Raw genomic sequence first — 9,682 nt, 5'->3', positions numbered from 1 at the left:
CCCAGGGAAACCCAGCTTCCTGCCAACCTGAGCCCAGAGTTTTCTGCTTGTCTCTCTCTGACCCTCAGGTAATTACTTCCAGGACACTGTCTGTGCTGACTGCCCGACAGGGACCTTCTCACCTGGAGGGGCTCAGGAGGAATGTCTGCCCTGGACCAAGTAGATGACCTGTACCCTGGGGAAGGAGCTATTCTGTTCCTGGGAAGAGGAGCACCCAAAGCCTGCAGAGCTGCACCCTTGATAGGCAGCAGTCAGCATAGCATGGGGAGCCTGTGCTCTCAGAGATCATTGGGTCTTAGGCGGGAGGTCACAGGCTGTGGCCAGTTCCCACCTATGATTGTTAGATCCAGGAGTCACAGATTTTGGGGCTCTCTACCCTACTGGAATTGGGGGAATTACACATCTAGGAGCCCAGAATGTGGGTTCTGCATTGCTGTGTAACCATCTCCCCTGGCCAGTCTTGTTTCACCATCTCTCATGACCTGATGTCTTTGTGTTACAGGACCGGCAGCCAGGGAAGTGGAGCCCTTGCAGGTATCATTGCTAGAGGTGTTTGGGTTGGGGGAGGAGGTCCCAACAGCATGAAGAACCCAACCCCTTGGTCTATGCTGAGCTTTGTCTGTGCCCCAGAACTATGCAGCCCCTGGCTTGGTGCCTGAGAGGCGGGACTTCACCCTGGGTTTCTCTGGCAGAGGCAGGAAAAAGACAACACTGTCAAGCTTCCCGTCATTGAGGTTGGGTTTGCTGAGGAGGAGACAGCTTTCAACCGTGTGAGTTCTGCTTGATGAGATCCTTGGAGACCCTGGATGGAAACTTCCATACACTGCAGAGCATGGCTGCTGCCCTGGGCTGCTCCAGCACCAGACGGCAATCGAGGTGTCATCATGACTCAGGGTATAGGAGCTGCTTTGCCATTCTTAGTGTATAATTGATGGGCCTCTACATTTTTTCATCTGTTCCTACGGCCCCCCCTCCACATCCTGGGATGCGATTACTCAAACCCCCCAGTATCAACGGCAGCCAATCCAGTCTTGTGCATTTACCCTGTCTGGATCTAGCTTAATGTAATACACCCTGACTCACCTGTTTTTCCTAATACTTTCCCAGAAAAATGTAGAGGCAGGGAGCTGAGCATGGTGGCTCAGCCTTTGAAAACAGCAACCCGGAGGCAGAGGCAGGAGGATCTCTATGAGTTCAAGGACAGCTTGGTCTATGTAGTGAATTCTAGGACAGCCAAGGGTCCATAGAGAGACCCTGTCTCAAAAAACAAAAATAAGAAAATATAGAGGTAAAATCATTAAACATGCAGTAAGAATCCAATGGGTGGACTTGGTGGTGTCAGTACCGTGGCTTGCTTGTGATCAACCGAGTGAACCTTGTTTGAATAAAGTCCCTTTGGTCCTGACCATTTTTCCAAGTCACTCTTTCAGACACAAATTATGGAAATCACTTGGTCTTCTGTAACCCAGGACCATGTTCTGTTACTAAAGTCCTAGTTGATGTGGGAGGTCCTTCTGTGTATGTGTTGATGAATAAAGCTGTTTCAGCCAATGGCTTAGCAGAGTAAAGTGGTTTGGGAGAGCACCTAGTAACGAACCTCGGATGAATGACATAAACAACTGAATAAGCAGGAAATGGAGGCCCCAGTGTACACACACAGAGGTCTGTGCACCGCTTGAACACTGACAGAGGGGCAGACTGAAGACCTTGGAACAAGTTTGGGCAGGTGTTGGGAGCAATGAGACCCCAGATCCTGAATTTCTTGTAATCCCCTGATCTGAGTGCCTACAGCTGCTCTGAGCACGAGACCTTCAGGAGTTCCTGATATCAGGAGAGTGGTTTCTGGTGGGTTTGGCTGGGGCGTGGCTATCTCTATATAATCTGCCCCTGAACACAATAAAGGGGCATTCTTGGGGAATTCAAGGATGGCCCGTGTCGCTGTCTCTGTGTGTGTGTGTGTGTGTGTTTGTGTATTTTAACCTCCAGCTCCTTGCCCGAAGCTTGGTAACTGGGTACCAGCGCACAGAGTGTAGACACGGGGGCGCTGTGCACGGCAGCAGGGCCTGTAGATGACCGTTTTCTTTCCTGCCATCTCTGAGTGCTTCCTACCCCTCTTCCCAGTAGCTCACTCCACTGTGCAGAGGCCGAGTTCAGATATGTTTGTGTAGAGACTCCCTGAGGCTCTGGTGGGCTCTGGGGGTCACACAGCATGGAGCCATACTGGTGTTTCCTAGGGATATCCAGCACAGTTTTCCCCCAAGCCACACTCACTTTGGTTGTCACAAAGAGCATTTGGACCCCATGGTCTCTTCTGTTTTTGCAGTCAGCCACCCACAAGAGAATGCCAGTACCAAGCATGTGTGTTTATTCTGATGATCTGATGGTTTTATGCCTGGAACCTCACTCACCTAGGAGACTCTGCTTCTAGGGAGAGTAAATCCTAGACACACACATGCACCAGGAGCCAGAGTGTGCAGTTTGCATGTGGACCACCAACCCATGCCTTGTCTTCAGCTTGTGACCCCAGGGTCCCCGCTGGTAAGCCAGGATTGGTCCCTGTGCTACAGAGTCTGGGAAGCCATCTGTACCAGCCAAGCCTAGGCCTGCTCACTGGCTTTGCCCAACCTTTCCCAGGAAAACCATATGAAAGTTCTCACCTGTGGGTAGTATGGTGGTTTGAAAGAAAATGGCAGAAAGCAGCCACATTCTTCACCAAAGCGACACAAGAACAGTCTCTGTGCCACATACTAAAATTCTTCTCCTTTGAAACCTCTTGAGCCAGACCCCTCAGCTCCAATCGCCCTTGGTACGACGGTCTTCCATGCCCCACTTAGCATGGCCCATTAGTCTGCACTACATACTCCACTGCTCTCCTGACCCAAAGTCCACATTCCTCAAACAAAGGCAGAGACAGACCTATCACAGCAACTTCTGTCTTAAGGTTTCTGTTGCTGTGAGGAGACGCCATGACTGCGGTTGTTACAGCTCTGGAGAGAAAGGTATCCTGGCCGTCAGAGGTCAGGCTATACCTACAACTGTGAAGGGAAAGCTATCTTGGCACCCCTGTGTGGCTTTCATGGTAAAAGCAAAGAAAGCAGGGAGCTCGGTAGTGACACCCAGTGGAAGGGGAGAGACAGCGGTTAGAGCAGCAGAGAGGGAGTAGCTGGAGTGTATGTGCCTTAGAAAGCAGAATTGCACACATGGTGGGGTTCTGAAGGGCATCTCAGGGAGTATGCCCACATGAAGGGCAGCCCAAAGGCTCTAGAAGATTCTTAAAAGGTCAGAGATAAGAGGCTTCACTCCCCTGAGGCTAAGGAGAGAGAGTGGATATTGAGCCTGGGTGATATATTTAGTGGGGTTTAATTGTAACCCTACCCTGATAAGAGGGGAACAAGAAGATGTGGGTCCCTAAACCTCTGTCAGAACTAAATACACAGCCCCAGCATCTAGAAGGAGAGGGACAGGTCACCTTGATACTGTGATGTCTACCCGAGGCTCCCAGTGAGAGATGGGCAGTGGTCAGGCCTAGGGAGCCTGGAATCACTCAGTTCTCCATGGCCAGATCTAGGTCAACCATTAGGGCTTGAGGCCTCCACACCACGAGGGACATGGGAGCAGTCAACACCTGAATGCCCTTCTTGATGGCACTTTGGACATGGCCTTGGTGGTTTATAAGTAATCAGATAGATCTGGGTGCAGTAACCCTCATGACTGCATTTGAAACAGGGAAACAGTCTCAGGCTTTGGGAGGCCAGGGAGCCTGGGCAGTTGCTACGGCCAGTTGAAAGGCCTTCACCATCAACAGGCAATTTTGTTTTCGGGCTTTTTCTGTGTCCTGGGGTACACCTTAAAGTCACTGTTAAGACTGTGGAGTCAGGAGCCCTTTCTCTAGATGTTTAAGTTTGGCTCTAATACCAGGGAGACTGAGGGAAGTGGTAGGTCATAGGAGTGTTTTCATTCTGGGATCTCGGAATCCAGATTGGTACATTGGAAATTGAGATGGGTTATCATGTTTGTCCTGGATGACTGTTGGATTGTTTTTCATAATTTACCTCTTTAAGGGTGGCCATTCAGGAGACCAGTTGCAAACAGATCTCTCTAGCAAGGATGCCCCCCTGGGGCATAGTAATTTCATTCAAGGTCCTGGTCAGGGATTGCTTCAGCTCTGACTAGGTGGGCAATTGTCACTGAAAAGTGAAAAGAGGAACCAGAGAGGCTGGAGAGGAAGAGAAGGGACTGTGGGTTGAGGTTTGTTAGTGTGAAAATCATGGAAGAATCATCTGGTTTGGGCCTCACAGCCAGGAGGAGTTGTTTTTCCTTAGATGGCTTATGTCATGTGATCACTTTCATTAAGATGGGAGTGAGGTCACATGGCAAGACTGAAAACATCAGACAATACCTTAACAAAAGTTTCAGAGTTAAACCAAAACCACAAGGGTCTGAGATGAGTAGCAATACTCCCCATTGGGAATAATCAGTCCCTTTATTTTGTTTTGCTCTTTTCTTTGTCATACAGCAGGTGGCTTGCCTGATATGGGGCAGAAATTTTGGAAGAAACCATTAAACAAGCACGCTTGGATCAAGAGGAGGAGCAGCCCTACCCTAACTCTAGAGTCAGATTTTAGTTCAAGTGGGACAGAAAAAACAAAACAAACACCACCAACAAAAAACAAAACAGTATAACGACATTCATACTTAAAAGACTCCTGAATGTTTGTAAAGCTGAATTTAGTAAGCTGAGAACAAAGAAGGTTCAGAGATAGGAGACTTTGAGTCTTGACTATAGACAGAGGACGCTGCAGGAGGGAGCTGAGAGAAGCACCAGCCAGTGAGGAATGTGTGCAGGGTGTGCGCATGGTGTGTGTGGGCCTGTTGCAACTCACCTACTACTTTGCTTTCCCCCGCCCCTGCCAGGTCTCACTCCTGGCTTCTACTTTGCAACAAACTTACAGAGCCATCTATTGTAACTTAAAAGGCAAAAACAAACCAGACTTGGAGCTGAGAAATAGGGAATGTGGAATCTCTTTCCATTTCCCCGATCACACAATATTTGTAAAGGTCCCAATGTTAGCATCTAAGGTGCCATTAGGTGACCCTTTGTATTCATTATCTAAGGAGTTCAATACCGAGTTTGATTGCAAAAGTGAATAAATTTAGGGCCCTTCAGGTCGGGTGCCAGGTGGAGAGGCTGGAGGTTTTCTAAGAGGCATCTCAAGGGGGAATGAGAAGGTATTGGAGACACAATCCCATGGATGAGGGAAAATGTCACTGCAGATGTCACTGCAGCCTGTAGTCGTGGGCATCCCCAGGACTCAGGGAGGACCAATCCAGGACCAAGCCATTCAGTGGGTCATCACCACACTCAACTGTGGTCAGGGCTTAGCCTGGCTAAGCCAGAGGAGAGGCTCGGGTCTGGAACCAGAGCTTTAGCAGAGGTGAGAAGGCGAGAACGAAAACCAAACTCTAGGAAGAGGGGGGTCTCATCCACAGGAAAGGGTCAGGGAACCGGTTCACAAAAGTCATGTGGGCCTAGAGGAGCTGTGGGGTTACCGGCAGCTCCAAGGGGAAGGTGGGAGAAGAGGGCAGGAAGGGGCGCAATAGCTCAGTTTGGTCTAAGGAAACTGCAGGATTGTAGCTCCAAGGGTGGGGAATGATGTCAGGTGAAGAGGGCCAGGTTTAGCCTTTAAGACCATGGCTGAGGATATCTCTGACTCCTTGAGGGGTGCCAGACTCTCAGCGGTGACTTCCTCAGACTTAGGGAAATGCTTACACTGACCAAAGGGAAACTTAACAATTACTGCTGATGGATGGGGTGGTGACCCAGAAGAGATGAGTCTGTTGCAGGTGTGATGGGGAGGAGGGATGGGGTCCCAGTGCAGCTCAGATCGCAAGGGGAAATCCAGGCACTAGGGGAGTCTGTCTGAGTCTCTGCACCAAACGTAGGTGTTACAGAAAGGTGTCCTGGCAGCTAGGAGTCAAGGAATACCCCAACGTCACAGCACACAAGAGACTTAGTGGGAGGTTAAACACGAGGAGGGTGGCTGCCTCTGCTCAGGAGAGAAACAGCAGCAGACCCAGCAGGATACAGGGCTTAGCTAGAATTTCTTGAGAAGTGGTTAGAACTTTTCAGGGTGGAACTTCCCAGGATGGAGATTGGTGGAATTTCACATCCAGAGATTGGGCTTTTTGCTCTGTAGGATGGGGGCAGGGTCCATCAGTTAGGGCAGTTAGAGTGTTCTGTGGGTGGAACCTGGCAGTTAGAGGACCTCGAGGGAGGGGCCTGGTCACTCATGTGGCTTGAGGGGTTTACGATGACCACGATGATTCTAATGAAGGAAAACATTTAACTGGGTCTAGCTTATAGTTTCAGAGGTTTAGTCCACTATCATCATGGTGAGAAGCATGGAAGCATGCAGGTAGACATGCTGAAGAAGGAGCTGAGAGTTCTGCATCTTCATCTGCAGGCAGCAAGAAGTGGACGGTTACACAATGGGCGTAGCTTGAGCATATATGAGACCTCAAAGCCCCAGCACCATGTCTGCCTGTATGCCCCCATGCTTCATGACATCACCATAATGGATAAACCTCTGGAGCTGTAAGCCAGCCCTAGCTAAATGTTTCCCCTTATAAGAGTTGCCATGGTCTTTGTGTCTCTTCACAGCAATAGAAACCCTAAGACAAGTACCTTATTCCTTGTGCTTGCTGACCAACTTCGGGACTTCCTCAGGTGGCCCGGTGTGGCATAGGGGAGGGGATCTAACAAGCCTGCTTCTCAATGGTAGTTCCCCCAGTCTGTGGCCTTGCCAGCCTGCATCTTGGTAATAATACTGTCACTAACACTCGCACTGTGAGACAGGGCACAGGACAAGAGTGTGCGTCTTATTGGTGGATGGCTAGAGGTTCGGGAAGCTTTAGGCCACAGTGCTGGATTCTCAGCCGTAGTTTTCATTCCTCATGGATTGTGTGACATTTGCTGGGGAGATGTCAGCAAAGGTCTAATCGCTGACAATAGCTGAAGATAGGATTTCACTGAAGTCCATCTTAGTGAACCACTGAGTTTCTTGACTTTCTATTAACTCAAAGGCAGCTCTACACCACAGAAAAATCCATCAGCCTGGGTGATGAGTCTCAAAAGCTTCATCTCTAGAGCTAATTGTGAAGCTTTCATGGTAGATCAATAGGTCGAGATAATCCACTTCCTGGATGACATTGCTATTTCTCTAATCTTGGGGAGGGGCCTCGTGGATCCTTTCAGTTTCAGGAACTTCCTTTGAGTCTTGTAAATTTCCTTTACTTTCAGAGCTTCAAGAAACCCTCCCCACAGAGAGGGACATTTTCAAATGGGAATAAAAAGCTACATAATAGCATTCCTGTGTGTGTGGCTTCTCCAGCGTCCCCTGGCCTGCGGAAGACTAATGTGATATCTTTTTTTTTTTTTACCTGTTTTTGTTTGTTTGAGACAAGGTGTCTCTCTTTGTAATCCTGGCTGTCCTTAGAACTCACTATGCAGACTAGTTTGGGGTTTAACTCACAGAGATCCACCTGCATCTGTGTGTTGGGATTAAAGGTGTACACCAATACTCCTGGCCGTGAAGTGAGATCTTTGTGTGTGTGTGTGTGTGTGTGTGCGTGTGTGCGTGTGTGTGTGTGGAGGTGCTGAGTTATACTCTGACATTCAGCAGCTGCACAGGGGATCAGTGTTGGGAGTATGAAGGTCCTTGCACCCACAGATCACCGGGAAAACCAGGAATGTTAAGCACTCAGGGCTATCCTCTCAAGGGAAAGGACATATATGCTGCAAGATATTTGATCACACTGTGAGATGTATCTGTTTTACCTCACTTACCTAAGGCACCTTCTGATTGGTTTAATAAAGAGCGGGAAGATCAATAGCGAGGCAGGAGATAGGCAGAACTGTGGAGAGAGAGGAACTTGGGGAAGAATCTGAGAGGTGGGAGAGTCACTACCATGATGTGGGATGTCCTTCTGTATATGTGTTGCTTTTATTGGTTGATGAATAAAGCTGTTTCAGCCAATGGCTTATCAGAGAAAATCCAGGCAGGAAATCTGAACAGAGATGTATATATAGAGAGAGTAGGCAGACTCAAGGAGACGCCATGTGGTTGACAGAGGAGACAGACGCCATAAAGCTGCTGAAGAAGAAGGACATGCCGGAAACTCACCAGTAGGCTGCAACTGCGTGGTAATACACATATTAACAGAAATGGGTTAATTTAAGATGTAAGAGTTATTTAAGAAACCTGAGCTAATAGGCCAAAGAGTGCTGTAATTAATATAGTTTTGTGTGATTATTCGGGTCTGGGTGGCCAGAAAATGAACAAGCAGTCTCTGTTCACACTAGAGACACATAGAGGAAGTCAGATGTACTGTACGGAGGAGAGGTAGCTAGCCATGTGGCAGAATGTAGATTAATATAAATGAGTTAATTTAAGTTCTAAGTGCTAGTTGGGAACAAGCCTAAGCTAAAGCTAAGCTTTCATACTTAATAAGAAGTCTCTGTGTCATTATTTGGGAGCTGACAGGCCAAAGAAAGTCCTTTACAGTTAAAACCTGTTTTTCCATCAAGAAGGCTGGGAACTGGAGGTGATTAACAGTCTGGTGATCTGTGTTATCTGTAGAGCCAGGCCATACAAGCTCCCACAACCAGGACCAGAGGTGGCTAGTAGTCTAAATGACTCATATTATTTATATAGCCAGGGCTACCCCCAAGTTCCCACGACCAGGACCAAAGATGGCTAGTAGTCTAAATGTCTCTTATATTATCTGTATAGCCAGGGCTCCCCCCAAGCTCCCACAATCAGGACCAGAGGTGGCTAGTAGTCTAAATGTCTCTTATATTATCTGTATAGCCAGGGCTCCCCCCAAGCTCCCACAATCAGGACCATAGGTGGCTAGTAGTCTAAATGTCTCTTATATTATCTGTATAGCCAGGGCTCCCCCCAAGCTCCCACAATCAGGACCATAGGTGGCTAGTAGTCTAAATGTCTCTTATATTATCTGTTATAGCCAGGGCTCCCTCCAAGCTCCCACAACCATGACTGGAGGTGACTAGTATCCCAAATGACCTCTACACTATCTGTATGACCAAGACAGATTCTTAGGCCCTTAAGCTAAGATAGGTGCCCTATCTCTACAATCCATCTTGGAAGAAATGACATGGATTTTTAAGTTTCAATTTAATTATGTATGCTGTGCACCAGGGATTGTATTATACCAGGAAACATTCCCAAGTTGTACTGTCTTTAAATATGCTGGCAATGAAGAACCCGGCACCCAGACTCCCACTAAGTCAGGATGAATTGACTTTTCATTCTCACCCCCTCACGGATCATTTTGCTGCCAACTGTGATGCCTGCAGCAACCCCTGCATCAGCCAAACTACCATAATTTGGTAAAAAAAAAATGGCAGCCTGGAGCAGTGACCTGTGAGGGCTATTTGGTCTCTGACAGCTCCAGATAGAAAACCAGGCTCCTCTCTGGCTTCCCCATCCTTCCGCACTGTGAGCCAAGGCTGGTGTGGTGGCTTGAATAGGAATGGCCCCCATAGGATCATGTATTTGAATGTTTAGTCACAAGTGAGTGGCGCCATATGAAAGGATTAGAAGGATAGGTGTGGCCTTGTTGGAGGAAGTGTATCACTGAGGACTGGATTTGAGGCTTC

Source organism: Microtus ochrogaster, unplaced genomic scaffold (assembly GCF_000317375.1).
Source record: "Microtus ochrogaster isolate Prairie Vole_2 unplaced genomic scaffold, MicOch1.0 UNK38, whole genome shotgun sequence".
NCBI lineage: Eukaryota > Metazoa > Chordata > Mammalia > Rodentia > Cricetidae > Microtus > Microtus ochrogaster.
This window is presented reverse-complemented; position numbering follows the sequence as displayed.